The sequence below is a fragment of the Amphiura filiformis genome, chromosome 16, assembly GCF_039555335.1.
Source record: "Amphiura filiformis chromosome 16, Afil_fr2py, whole genome shotgun sequence".
Taxonomy (NCBI): Eukaryota; Metazoa; Echinodermata; class Ophiuroidea; order Amphilepidida; family Amphiuridae; genus Amphiura; species Amphiura filiformis.
This window is the reverse complement of record NC_092643.1, coordinates 59068911-59083072: the sequence shown is the minus strand read 5'-3', so window position 1 is coordinate 59083072 and position 14162 is coordinate 59068911. Positions and strand designations below refer to the sequence as shown.

General features: G+C 38.1%; 1 protein-coding gene across 4 annotated transcripts in view; it reads right to left on the bottom strand.

The window, feature by feature from the left end:
• LOC140136274 (uncharacterized) overlaps positions 1 to 14162 on the bottom strand; it is a 67201-nt gene that overhangs the window by 27965 nt on the left and 25074 nt on the right. Inside the window, exon 1 of one of the 4 annotated variants that reach the window (XM_072157998.1) lies at positions 10475 to 10814. The exons of 2 other annotated variants lie outside the window; for them this stretch is intronic. The gene's annotated coding sequence lies outside the window, so the exon portion shown is untranslated. Of the gene's footprint in view, positions 1 to 9423; positions 9631 to 10474; positions 10815 to 14162 lie in introns of those variants that run through there. One more of the 4 variants, XM_072158000.1, reaches the window with a different exon arrangement.

The window sequence follows — 14162 nt, the reverse complement described above, 5'->3', positions numbered from 1 at the left end:
AAACAGATTTCAAGCGTTAGTATTACAAAACGTACAGATTTCCCAAAAATAACGAAACAAAGATGTTATGTATAACAATCCTTACATATTGTTATAATACCATGTACATGAATTTAACAGACATCACAAGAGGCTTAATTACAAATAATTGTTTGTTTGTTTGTTTGACACAAGCCTTTCACAATATTTTGTATTATATGTTGTACTTTTTGGACAATAAGTGAAAAGTGAATCTTTCCGTATTAAAAAATAAAATAAAATAAAATGAGCTGATACTGTAATATTACTGTGTCCATTGATGCACTTATCCCATGGTCTAAGACGTGTAACAGAACGGCAATGAAAATAAAATGGGAAAAAGCGATTTAGAAAAGCTGTCCACGTTCAACCCTATACAATACAATATATTCACCATACATGGTAACATACATAGCTTGAGAACGCAAGCTAACATTAAGTCTAGCTAAAGTGTGTACTGTGTATTTCATTCAACTATCCGATGATCTTGCTACATACGTGTACGTCCTTTGAACGTTGTGCCCGTCCTTGTAAAATAGAATTTATCCCAAGTGCAATGGTGTCCCTGTAAAACACTAAAGATTAGACTAATGTGGCTGGTCTAGGGGGACCAGGGCAACAGGGAGGTGGCGATCCAGTCAGTAGGTTTTTTGCAAGAAATCCTTAGGCATACTCTACGCATTGAAAAAAAATTTGTATGTCAGATATTGGTTGCATGTCACTCGTCATTTTGGTCCACTAATGTCGACCAAAATGTGGACCAACACCAACTAAATAATGTCCCACTAATTGGTCCACTAATGTGGATTAATGTGGACCAACACCTCTGGAACCGAGGATGTTTGCCTCATACGGATCGATGGGCACCCCTAATATTTAACAAGAGCACCAATGGTACTGTGGCTCTACGCTTTTTTGGTGGGAAAGCAATTGTTCTAGGAGTCGAATGCGCAACAGGTTGGTAGCTGACCCCTGGGTGACACCGGATGACCCCGAAATGACCTTCCAAAAATTTGACTCCAAATATTGACTGTACCCACCAAGTTTCATGCCCATACGACAGTTTTTGCTAATTTGACCTCATATGACCCCTGGATGACCTCAGGTGACCTTGACCCACTAACCAATACAAACTTGTTCTGCCTGGGGTCAAGGTGCACCAACCAAGTTTGAGGAACATGCCACCCCACAAAAAGTCCTCCAGAGCCAATGGGCACCCCAGACTAAATCCATCAGTCATCTACACTGAACATGTATTTATGTTACCCTTGTAGTAATAACTGAAAAACTTACTACTTGTATTGTGTTGGACTCATGAAAATATTCTTGTGTGAATTTGGTTGTGTGGTCACCATAGCACGACTGCCTATCAGCACCTGTGTACTGCGCCGTTCTGACAAAATCACACTTGCCTGCTCTTGCTGGATGGTGAAAGCAGTTCACGTTAAGAATAAGATATGGTCATTTTCACGGTAAAGGGTGTAACTTTGGATTTTTAACATTTTAATCCGTAGTGTTCTAATAAAGCCACAGAATTCCATGATTTTTGGCCACAATAGTCATCTAGTTAGCAGCTACCTTGGGTAGCATAATCAGCTTTGGGAGTTACTGCGTTCAGTTTTAGCAGGCTTAAATGTACTTAATATTGCCATTTTGAAAAACTATAAAAAACAGTAACATTTTTGTAAAACCCTGTGTTTTCTTCAGTTAGTTCATGGATAATTTTTCTTATCCTGAAAGTACAGTCATATGTTCAGTAAACACTGCCACATTAGATTTAATTGTGAACAGCCCTGTATTTTTGAGAACCGGACTTGATATTTGTTGTTTCGAGGCTTCATTTTCCGTTAACAATTGTTAACAAACTTTGTGGGTGTAGCTTTGGTTCATAATTCTTGGTTATTTCTTCACTTCTTCTTGATTCATAACAGTTGTTATCTTAACTTGAAATGGGTAACAAAAATTAGTCGATTTGCAAGCTTTTAAAATTTTTATAAAATCTTGACTTCAAAGAGCCGTTTTTCCGTTAACTTTTTGAAGCCTCCGAAACAAACTGTTCAGCAAGCTTGTGCAAATATAAATAAAAGAGCTCATCCAATCTATTTATCAAAATGTAGCAAAGTAGATCCTCAAGTCACATGTTTTTAAATCGTGGAGATATATATCACCGTTTGAAAATGGGACCCAATACAAACTTTCCGTTAACAATTGAAGCCTCCGAAACAAATGAAGCCTCCAAACAACAATAAGATTAATTATCATCTATGCATATCTAAATTGGTGTGTTTCATACTGATATCTGCATTGTAATTATTACTTGATATGTGCAGAATGTCATAAATTTTAAAAAAAATTGACATTATGGTTAATGTTTGAAAAATATACTGATACCCAAAAAAGCCTGTTTCGGAGGCATCACATGCAAAAAACACCATACTTAACAAATGGGTGAAAAAATTAACATGTGATAAATCTACAATATCTGCCGCATAGAATCATTGATTCAATACACACAAGAAAATAACAGCTTAGATGATCCCAACACTGTTGTTTTCAAAAAACTACTTCTGCAATGTTTAACAATTGTTAACATGAAGCCTCCGAAACAAAAAAAATGACTTGCTGTGATAATTTAATTTTTGTCACAACTGAAATTCAATACTTAGAAGCAAAGCATGAAAATTGGTAATTGTGATATTTTTTACCTATTTTTTATGTCAACTTGTAGTAGTTAGCCAAATATTTTACTTTTAGGATCACCTGTGTTGTTAACTGAAGCCTCCGAAACACAAATCGCTTGAATTGCCATTTCTAAAAAATAACTCCAATTTCTGTGAAACTTGGCTGGGAGGTTCCTTTCATCAAGTAGTATTTGTACATGGAGTTAGACATTCAAATTATTTTAGGAACCCAATTAAAACTTTAAAAATATGTTTAAGGTTTGGAAATTTCCATTGTAAATGACACTTGATGTTAAAAATTTTCAAAACTGCAATTACAAACATAGCAAAACATGGTATAAAATTTAACTTATATCTGTTGACTTACTTTGGAATGGGATTTCACATGTATTCCAGCTTTCATGTCATAATTTTCTGAGGTTATGTAAAATACATTTTTTCTTAGATTTTAACCAAAATGTTATGGAAATGTCAATTTTTTTATTAGAAATCAAATGGTTTAAGCCTTGAAACATTATTTTACTGGAATTTAAGTTGCTTCTATGCATGATTTCAGTAAACAGAAACATATTTAAGTGGTTTGAAATTTTGACCCTAAAAATCAAAAGTTACACCCTTTACTGTGAAAATGACCATATGTAAATAAAACTTGTGTGTCCACAGTTCAAACTCTATTATGGTGTATTGATGATGGTACATGGTGGTCAGTGGTTAGTATGCCCGTAATCATTCACTTCCAGGGACTACTTATGTTTTTATCAACCAACCGTGGACACCTTCCAACCAGGCGCATCCCTGGTTGGCAGAATCACCTATGCCGAAATCACCTATGCCGAAATTCTCTTCAGGGACCCAAGAAGAGGGGTCATGCACAGCAACCTCATTTGGTTGATAATGTGTGTTTCCATGTTTGTGCAAGTTTTTGTGAGACTACCATTTTGTCCTTGCTTGTGTGATTAAAAACACACACACACACACCCCTGCCTGTAAGCACCCCCAAACGAGGACTAACAACGTAAAATAGCACCGTACTATCCAGTAGAGGACACACATTCCTGCTGTGAATCAACATGAGATGGTACTATTCAAGGGGTACACCCCGTATGCTGCCAAAAGAGGACATGCTCTATTAAAATAGCGCTTTTATAATTATCCTTTCAGTGCACCTATCAACAGACCATGGACAGACGTTTAGGTGAGTGTCCACGGTTGGAAGTGTTGTTACCACAAATATGGCCTCGTTTGGCGACAAACATCTTCTCACATATCCACAGATGACACATGATAATTGGGTACAGGTACAGGGGTAAATGTTAATCAGGAGATTACATGAGAAATTGCTATGAATGGAGGATACAGGAACCACGGTCTTCCACGCTTGCTGGAAGTTATTCTAAGACCAAGCTAATACAGTATATATCGCAATGTAGTTGGGCTATAAGCAGTGGCGTAGTCACTCAGTGGGGGGGGGGGTGTTCCCCAGAAATCTTGGACCATCAGTACATACATCACAGGTCGTCACTCAGTACACAACGGTGCCCAGGCCGTGTGTACTGACAGTCCAGGGATACATAAAACATAATGGTCCAAATGTGTGAATCATGTAATGTGTTTCTTTCCTTTCGCCTGTTTCAGTCCAAACTTGGGCACATTTAAGCAATTTTTTGTGCTCCGCATAGAGTGGTGTGTAGATGGGGGTGCGTTTGTTTTCACCTACAAACGTGGACTTTTAAGTCCATACTTATGTAGTGAAAAACCACACATTGAGAACCGTGGATGTCCACGGTTCTAAGACAGAGGCAGAGGGTGCTAAACAGCATACCTCTGTATATGGGGTAGGGTTCTCTAGCGTAGGTGTAATACAAGGTCCACGGTTAGTCGATTAACTTTCATAATTCAACACAGAAGTCCACGTTTGGATTATGATATGTCTGTGCGTGTTGGTCCACAGTTTCGCTGTTAACAACCACCATACAATATGGGTCCACGGTTGTCGGTGATAAGTAGTGGTGTGTGTGTGGGGGTGCGTTTGTAAATGCCGTCTAACGAGGACCTACATATGGATACACACCAGTAAAACGAGGACACACCTCCAAACGAGGGCGCCCTCGCTTTTGAAACTATGCCCAGGATGACGTAAATGATGCAAATATGCATATAAGATAGCATATAAGATAGGTCCCCATAGCGGTATAGGACGGGTCTCAGTTGGATAGTAAGTTGCCTGGTGTGTTTTGCGCGAGGTCCACGGTGTGTCGATTAAAACGGGTGTGTAAGTCCTCGGTTAGATCCTTCTAAAGTCGAGGTCCTAGTTTGAACGTATTTACAAACAGGGGTGTGTGTGTATTGGGGGTAGGAGATCACTGACACAATATGCTTAACACAAGAACACTCGTCAGTGATATTGTGTTTTGTGACGGTACATTCACCATTTGTGCTCACCTGTGCTGGGTACAAGGTAATAGGCCTATCTCAATCAGCTGTTAAAATTTCCATTCTGCATCGTGTACCTAGCAAATAGATTAGTACGTTTGTAAAGCGGGGACCATGCTTTTTCAGAAGGCATTGCACTTTCAAACTACATGAACAGCTAGATGTTGTTAATTTTGCTGGGCAACTTGGGAAGTTGTAGAAAATGTAATAACCTAACACTGAACACTGCTTTTTGCTATGGGAAGTTAAAGAAGAAACAAAAAGGGAGAGAAGATGAAAAAAGAAGTCATTTGGTACCCCCGGGATTTGAATGAACCTCAAGACCCCTTGTGTGCCAAACACACGATCACCGACCGGTAGCCACAGGGGGTGCATTTTCCCTCAAATGACAAAAGTGGGGGCCGTGGTGGTCCCCAGCACCATGCCCGGGTGCCCCCTGCCTCCCTCCTTTATGTATGCTACTGACCCTGACACACTATTCAGTTTGTAATGCATTTAGGTAGGCCCCTACAATGTCAAACAGATACTACGATTATGTTTTCAGTTTTAATAATGAGTTTTGGTACAATGTCAAACAGACAATATGATGAATATTTTGTAATTTTACACCCCCCCCCCCACCGGTGCACCCACCACCGCTGATATCATGCCCCTGACAAAGTAGATATAAATAAAGCATTTTAACATTGGACAGAATGTTTCTCAAAGCACCTTCCAACATGTACAATCAGCGTTTACAATGCCGGCATATGCTTTCATCCGGAATAAAAAAATCAAGTTAAATTTATGTTAAAAGCAAACTTGATTTTGCCAAACAAGGGAAAATGCAAAGGGCATAATTGAGTTTTCAAAAAAAATCGCACCTCATAAACATCCTTTAACAACTTACGTAACACCCTGTAACATTTTGAAATCGTCATATTTATTTGCTTGCACCCGGAATATAAAATCAAGTTATAGTTATGTTACACAAACTTGATTTAGCTAGCATGGGTACTTGAACAATGATCAACATAAAGCGCATTTTGATATTTTCGATTGAAACCTTCTCGAAAAGGCATTTCAGAACTTACGCAACACCCTAGCGTAAAAATCCATTATTTGACAACATATATTGAGCACCCCCGAAAAGACTATTGGAATGTGCCGGAATAGTTGGCCGACCTCCGCAGCAGAGTATAATCAGGGCATGCCGTATATGGTGTGATCGATGGTCACATGACCAGGGAGCGGCTCACAGACTGCCAGACACGCATAATGAGGCCTCTGTTAGGGAAATCTTGGAAAGCCGCCAAACTGTACATGTATAGCCTTGGTTGATTTGGTTTGGATGATTTGCCAGCCAAGCAAGGCTCCACAAGTGGGGCCTGGTTATTTTGGCTGTTTAAAATACGCCATGATGGCACTAAAAACTCAAATCTTAATAGCACTAGCACTCCATATTAAAACACATACCATTACCAAGGAGAAAAACATCTAGTTTTGGAGTTCATGGCCAAACTTCAACAACACCATACTTTCATGTGACATGATGGTAATGGTATGCTTCAACTTCAAGATGAGTTGATGAAAGTTTGATGATTGTTTTGAATTGCCCATTTCAATTTTGGGAATATCCATACCCTTGATGATTTTCTATCCTGCATCTTGCAAATCAAGTTTCCCTCTTGCAAATAATATTAAACTGCAGATTCTTCAAATTTGGGAGAACAGAAAAACTTTTTTCATTAAAAAATATTACAAAGCTTGGATCAAATGTTTGGTGCAAGACACTTGTTTACTTTTTAAATTTTTATTCAAGATTGAGAATATTTTAATTCGCTAAAGTGTAATATTTTTTTAATTTGATTCAGTTTTAATGCTGAAAAATATGTTTTTTACCCAACTGTAAAAAGTTGCATGGTGTGAAAATATGATGCTATACAGACAGTGATTTTCCTTTTTCACAGCATTACTCAAAAGTTTTGCAATTAAATTATACAATATTACCATTAAGGACCCGTTATTTGTTTCAAGAAAAGATAGGCTACATATACCGATTCACTCACACTTAATTTTCTTAAGGCCCCCCTGTAAATGTAGGCCTATGCTACAAATCCCTTCCTTTTGATCTGCCACAAATTGCTTGCATCCCTCTCTCCTTCCCTTTCTAGCTTGCCAAAAAATTCTTTCCCCCTCCCCAGGGGCTCATAATTATTGCCCAGGTATAGGGTATTGTTTAGTTTGCGATGACAATTTATATAATGAGATTTGAAAAACTCTTAACTCCCCCCTCCCCCCACCAAGTCACATCACTATACACCTTATCAATTTCGAGAAATCGTACTCACAAGTTCAGACAGACGGACGGACAGACTAATGAACAAGCACGAAAATCATATCATTTGTAGTTGCGTGCCTGGGGGTGGGGGCTCAAGCCCTCTAGGGATTTATGACAATTTTAAACATTTAGTCACTCAGCCCTTGGGATTGAAAGTTTCTCGGTGCATTTTCCTTTGCCAATCTGCAATGTTACCTCCTTTTACCTATGAACACACTGGGTCAAAGGAGGATGGACACAACCTCCCCCCCCCACTTCCATTCACTCTTTTTTGGGACCAGAGGCTCAGTACAATATACAGAGATGCCAGTCAGTTTCACTCAAAAAACCTGAAAAAGCATGTGTATGCAGGCCAAAAGCCCCAAAACGGGCTGAAAATAAATAAAAACGGGGGAATTTGGACTCACAAAAAACCTGATTTCGGGTTAAAACCTGAAAACTGGCATCCACACTCTGAATATACATGTATTTGCCTCTTCAATGTTTTCAAGTGAGTCCTATAGAGCTCTGTAAATTTACTAGTGAGTGGCTGTGGGCTGTGTATTAATTATGAACCCCCTGTAAATGTGTGCCAAAAATTGCTTGCCTCCCCCCGCCACCACAAATTGACCTTGCCTCCCTCACAGCCCGCCAAAAATGATTATTGCACAGCCGGGCAGGCTCTAACTATGAAATCAACATTTAAATGAAAGATCTTCGAACCTGTTTTAAAACGTGAACACATTTGCGCCCATTTTTGGGGGGGGGGGGTTATCATTTTATATGACGGAATGGGTCCAAAATATGTGGGGGCAACAAATAGCGCCATTGCGGGGTTGTAAATGTTTACGTAAAATTCTCAAATACATAAAAGAATATTAATTCAAAGCTAAAATTGCAGATTACAAACAAAATTTCATACACTATGTGCTCATCCGTTCTTTTCGGACGGAGGAAGGGGGTCATACAATTTTTCAACCTGCAAAGGGGGGATCATTAAAAATAGACTCTGGTCAGCAAATGGTCGCTGACATTTGAGACCACTTTCAAAGAAAATGTCACCCCTCTACTAGTCTACAGTAGTTCTGTACACCGCTGATCTGGCCGAGAACGAAATACAATAAACAGTTAACATGTAATAAACAGGATGTCTAATTTAATAGTATAATAATACAGAGAAAATATAGGCCTAATTAGTAATTAACAAATATAACGATATAAACCGATCACAATTAAGCTCATCGTTTGTGGTATTCATGTCTGTTGAGTGTTCCGTAATTTAAGTTTTTGTATCCAAATGCTTTACTGAATTTTAAAATGTAAAATATATTTCTAAATTTATTCAGTACAAGTTGTGCAAGATAACCCGTATAAAGCAAAGTATGGACCCCAACAGGTCATCATCCGCTCAAGTCGTGCTCATATTAATACTGACTCCCGGAATGCATTTGACCTCTGAGTCACTAAACCAAGTGTGGCTGCCGACATGGGCCACATACAACTATTAAAGCCGCTAACTGACTGCCAATAAACGAGACAAAAATTCCCACCATATCCTGTGAGAGAGAAGTACATTTGTACATGCAGGCCCCTTGAACTAACTTTTCCAACCATTTAATTGTGCCTGTAGCCAAGAGTTGGTTTATGTGTGTATACATGAGTTTCCACTTATGCTGTGTTCCCAGACTGCACTGAAAACTTTTCCTAAACCATGTGATGTGAAGTTATTTTATATCGTACAATATTGATATCCCACTAAAACTATCATAACATTTTCTAGCGACAAGAAGACAGGTTTATTTGAACACACCACGAAAAGATGTACAAACTTATTTTTGAAACGGCTCAAAGAAAAAACTTTTCCGCAACTTGTTAGGCTATACTAACAAATAAATAAAAATTCACACGTTAATATGACCAAATCCAAATTTCACACATTATTTAATATCAAAACCCGTTAACAAAAACATACATGGCAAATATAAAACCTACCATTTCCTTCTGACATCAAAAAGTTACTTGTCGAAAAAACCAAATTTAGCCCAGCAAATTTCACTACCTAGCAACAGCTGTAGAGAATGATGAAGTGGTTGGCATCATAGGTTGGCATACGATTTAAATGGGGCTGGGCTATACCACTTGTGAACTGAAGCAATGTGGAGTTATGCAGTGAGAACAATATGACCTATAGGCAGCCACTAGGGAAAGAGAAAAAAAGTGCCCGCATAAACGAGTTTCACAGGGTCATTCACTACCTTATGAATATGTAACACTTGAAGGACTTGTTTGCTGCTACTTAATAAGCTGCTCCACTGGCATGTGTGTGTGTGGTGATGGGAAAACTTTTCTAGACACACAAGATTAGATTATTGTAAAGCTGCATTGATTTTCTTCAAAGAATGTGTTATTGAATAGGGATTGCTAAAACCACTTGCCAACTCATCCTGATTTTGTCACAAGTTCACACTCCAATAGTGCTAGTCAATTCCAACATAATTCATTTGTACATAAAAACTAGTTTTGTAACTTCAAGGTCCAAGGACTTTAAATTTAGACACAGTAATTAGTACACAGAGTGACAACAACATTAGGTGACCAAAGTAAACTTCCTATTTGATATATACACAATGTTACAAGCACAAAAGGAATTTCCCTGAAATGATTACTCATCCTGTGTATACCACTGTGCACTGATTGTCAACCTAGCAATATTTATCAGCATACATGTATATCGCCTCACAACTCTAGTCATGTTGTCCATACACACAAGTTCATATACCAATTTAGCACTGCGTATATGGTGCATGTTGCCGCCCACAACTTTTAAAGTTTGGACACCATGCACAACATCCATGGCGTCATGGTATTGCTAAACTATTTGAGGAAGTGTTTCGCAAAGCAGCCATTTTGAAACCTATTTCGCTCTTGATCAGTGCAAAGCGCTGTCCCTACCCGGAATTATTTAGTACACGTATCGGCTATCGCAACGATTTCACAAGTAAATATATTACGACAGAAATTCATCGTATAAAACTATACTCACAGTTGCAATCCGTGTCAAACGTAAGCGATGGTGATATTAACCGCCTTGACTATTAATAATAATATCGATGTTGTACAGAAAACGCCTTGTGAATGATCGAACCGCTTGTGTGTGGAATCTATCCAACTAGTCGAAAGCACAACTTACAACACATGCACAACTGTATGGTACTAGCGTACAGTAGAGCTAGCAACCCAAGCAGCCAATCTGTGAACAAGGAGGGTCACGCCTGCGTATTCAATGACTCCACACAGTGGAACTGCCGGGCATACACAATAAACACCAGCAATGCACACACTGCCTACGTAGCCACAGAGAGAGCTCATTACCATATCAATGGCTTGTTACTGGAATACTGCTGAGTGGGTCCTCCCACAGAACACAGCATAATAGGGGAGCAAAAGTGAGATGACAAGTTGGTAATAGGTGTTATATAATCATTGTATAGGACTCCATTCATCTGTTAGGGACGCACCATTAGATACCAAGGGGGGGGCTGGGTAGTTTTTTGAAAAAAAAAATTTTGTCGCACCATCTGAGCAAAAAAAAAAAATTTGCTCCACCTCAGACTAAAAAATAAAAATTTGCTCCACATTGGACCAGAAAAAAAAAGATTTGATGTCAAGGGTGAAAAAAAATTTGTCACAGTTAGTGAAGAAAAATTAACCTCATATAGCTTTTATATTGCAAAATTTTTTAAGCTTCAGCTTAATTTGCTCCTTTTTCACCAAGAATATTTATTTTAGCTCCGAACTGAGTACGTATTTTGTGCGCATTTGATTGTGAAAAGTTATTAATATGTGAGCCGGATCTGTGAGTGAAAACACTTGATTCGCTCTACTTCACAGATTTTCACCAAATTCCACCCCAATGTCAAAATTATTATAGAAATCTGTGCCTGCCGGGCCACATGACTGATTGAGAGCATAGGCGTAGATCCCGGGGGGCCAATATTTGCTAGGGGTGGTCCATACAATCATCACCAATGTTGACGCATGTATGTGGGTTTCTGACAAAATTAATTTGAAAAACCCCAATTTTTGCACGCTTCGCGCGCATTTATTGTACATTTATACCATATTTCACCAGTTTAGCTTCAATATGCCAAAATTTTTCGCGCCAAAAGACGTTCATTATACGTTCATTAGTTTTTACACATAAAAATATTGATGTTTTTTGTGGCACTTGAAATTTAGGTGCTACAAAACGTAATAATGATCAAAAATATGGACAAAATTTGACAACTCGACAAACAAATTGTTGAAAATTATAGGACTTTACGATTGCAAAAAAAAAATTTGTCTCTCCGAGGTGTTGAAAAAAAAAAAATTGCTTCATCCAGGGGCTAAAAAAAAAAAAATTGCTTCACCGAGGTACTAAAAAAAAAAAATTTGTCACGACCCCAACTACCCAGCCCCCCCCCCTTGATATCTAATGGTGCGTCCCTTATATTCGTAATCAAAAAAGAGAACCTCAATGTGTGCCCATGTCTTTCTCTCAGCTGTTCACAGGGGTGGAAAATCCAGGGTGAATGGGAAGTGAATTGGAATGGTTTAGAGGGGTGGATTTTATGGAGGAAATTAATATGAGGCAGCGAAATAAATATTTGTTATTCCGTACAGGGTGAAAGTATACTTGATTATTACAAGTCAGACAACAATAGTTTATCTTTTTAATTTTTATACGATTTTTGTTCAAAGTAACGTGAATATAATTATTTAATTATGAAAAATAATAAATATCAAATATAATAAAATTAATACACCGAATTTTTTTTTTTTATGTTTCGTATCCTTATTGTTTAAAAAAAATGGTAAGCGTGTAATATTTTTTTCAATGTCTCCATAAACTTCAATGTTAAAAATAACGAGTTTGTCTAATTACGGAATCACAACTCGTTAAGAAACTGTGATGATAAAATATTGTGATTCGTGACAATCCTCAATAACTAATATTCCAAATAAATTAAATGAAACCCAACTATACACAGCCCCTGCGAAACCCTCGCCACATCTGGCCGTAGGAACTCCCCTATCGTATAGTGTAAGCGGCCCAACCTTTTATCACCTTTGCTGCACAAACAAGTGATTTGTTCTCAGGCCATAGTTTAGCTATGAGCCACACACATGTATTTCTCTCTATTTGTGAACCAGTCTAGGCCTGCTTGACTACGTGGGCCACTGGGGCGTATATACATTGTACAGGATGTGAGGCCATAAATAAATAACGCTTTGGCAAGCGTGTATACGCAGTCAATAAATATAAAGAACAATTTTCCCCGTACATTTCATTAATTGCTACAATAATGTCCCGCAGTCCGTACGGAAATAATAACTTGGTGTTTATTCCACAAATTCAACTTCGTAATTAATAACTTTTTATTATTTGTATATCTGTGTCTGTTAACGAAGCTGGGGTATGGCGAAATTAAGTCTATTACAATAAATGCATCCACTTCAGCCCTTTGGTGGTGTTCATTAACCAGGCATCATATTATAGTATAAAATTAATTGATCCAAGAATCAATCAATCAACCAATCAATTATTGCTTGAATCAATCAATCACCCTATAACATTGTAATTAATCTAACGGGTCATGAGAAACATATTTTTCCATATTTCTTTTAATATGTAACGTTAGTTGAGTAAAAGGGAGCGGTTAGTAAACGGGAGTGGTTTGTGGTATTACGGTGATGATAGTGATTGTGTCATAAATATGTTACCTGGAAATTTTTAGAATTGAGAATCTTCCCTGACAAACTTTTTCAGGATATTCCTCAATTCCCAGACCCCATGTTGAAATAACATGGTCTGGCTTAGAGAGGGAGCCAAAATTTTGCACACCTTCCTTTTATTTATATAGATAAAAGAAACCTAAATTATTGTCTGATCAAAATAGCAAAAATAGCTAAAAAGTTACAAAACCATAGGCTTTGGAACGGGGGGAGAGGGCTACTAGAGGGTAATCAGCCCTCTCCACCCCCAATATTTTGGTGTGAGGGCTCAAATACCCTTAATTCCAGTTGAAGCAAACAACTATGATCACATACCAGAAAAATTGATGTTTTTTGACCTATTTTCGCCAAAATTTTCTGACTCCATCACTCTGAGTGAGGAACACCCCCCAGGGACTCCTAGTACAGGTCAACAACAAAACTTGGTTTTGTTTGCCAGCCCCTTCCCCAAAAATCTTCCGGCACCACTGAAAATTCTGCATGGTATTATTACATCCATGCACCGCACAATTTTTAAATCACACTAAGGCATTTTATTATTATTGTTGTTGTTGATAACTGGGGGGGAGGGAGGAATAGTTAACTTCAGGGGAACCAAAAATTGTGCAAAAATTGCAGCAAAAAGCATAATTTGGGTTTTTTACTGAGGCAACTGGGGGGGCAAGAGTTCTGACGGGGAGACATTTGGCCCCCATGCACCTCTGTTTAGGTCATACAGTATTTGGCCTAATTAGTGCCCCTCCCCTAATAAGCACCCACTACAGAATTTATCAAGTGACAACTGTCTAAATGGCAAATGCCCTCTTTCCGGATCCTGTGTACCTGAACAAATAACATTGCTCAAAACTCGAAATTAATAAATTTACCATTTACACCTTGTAACTTACATGTAGGATTATGGCTGATTTTTATTTCAGAAACACTTTCTTTTGAATGTTTCCATGTGTAAAATT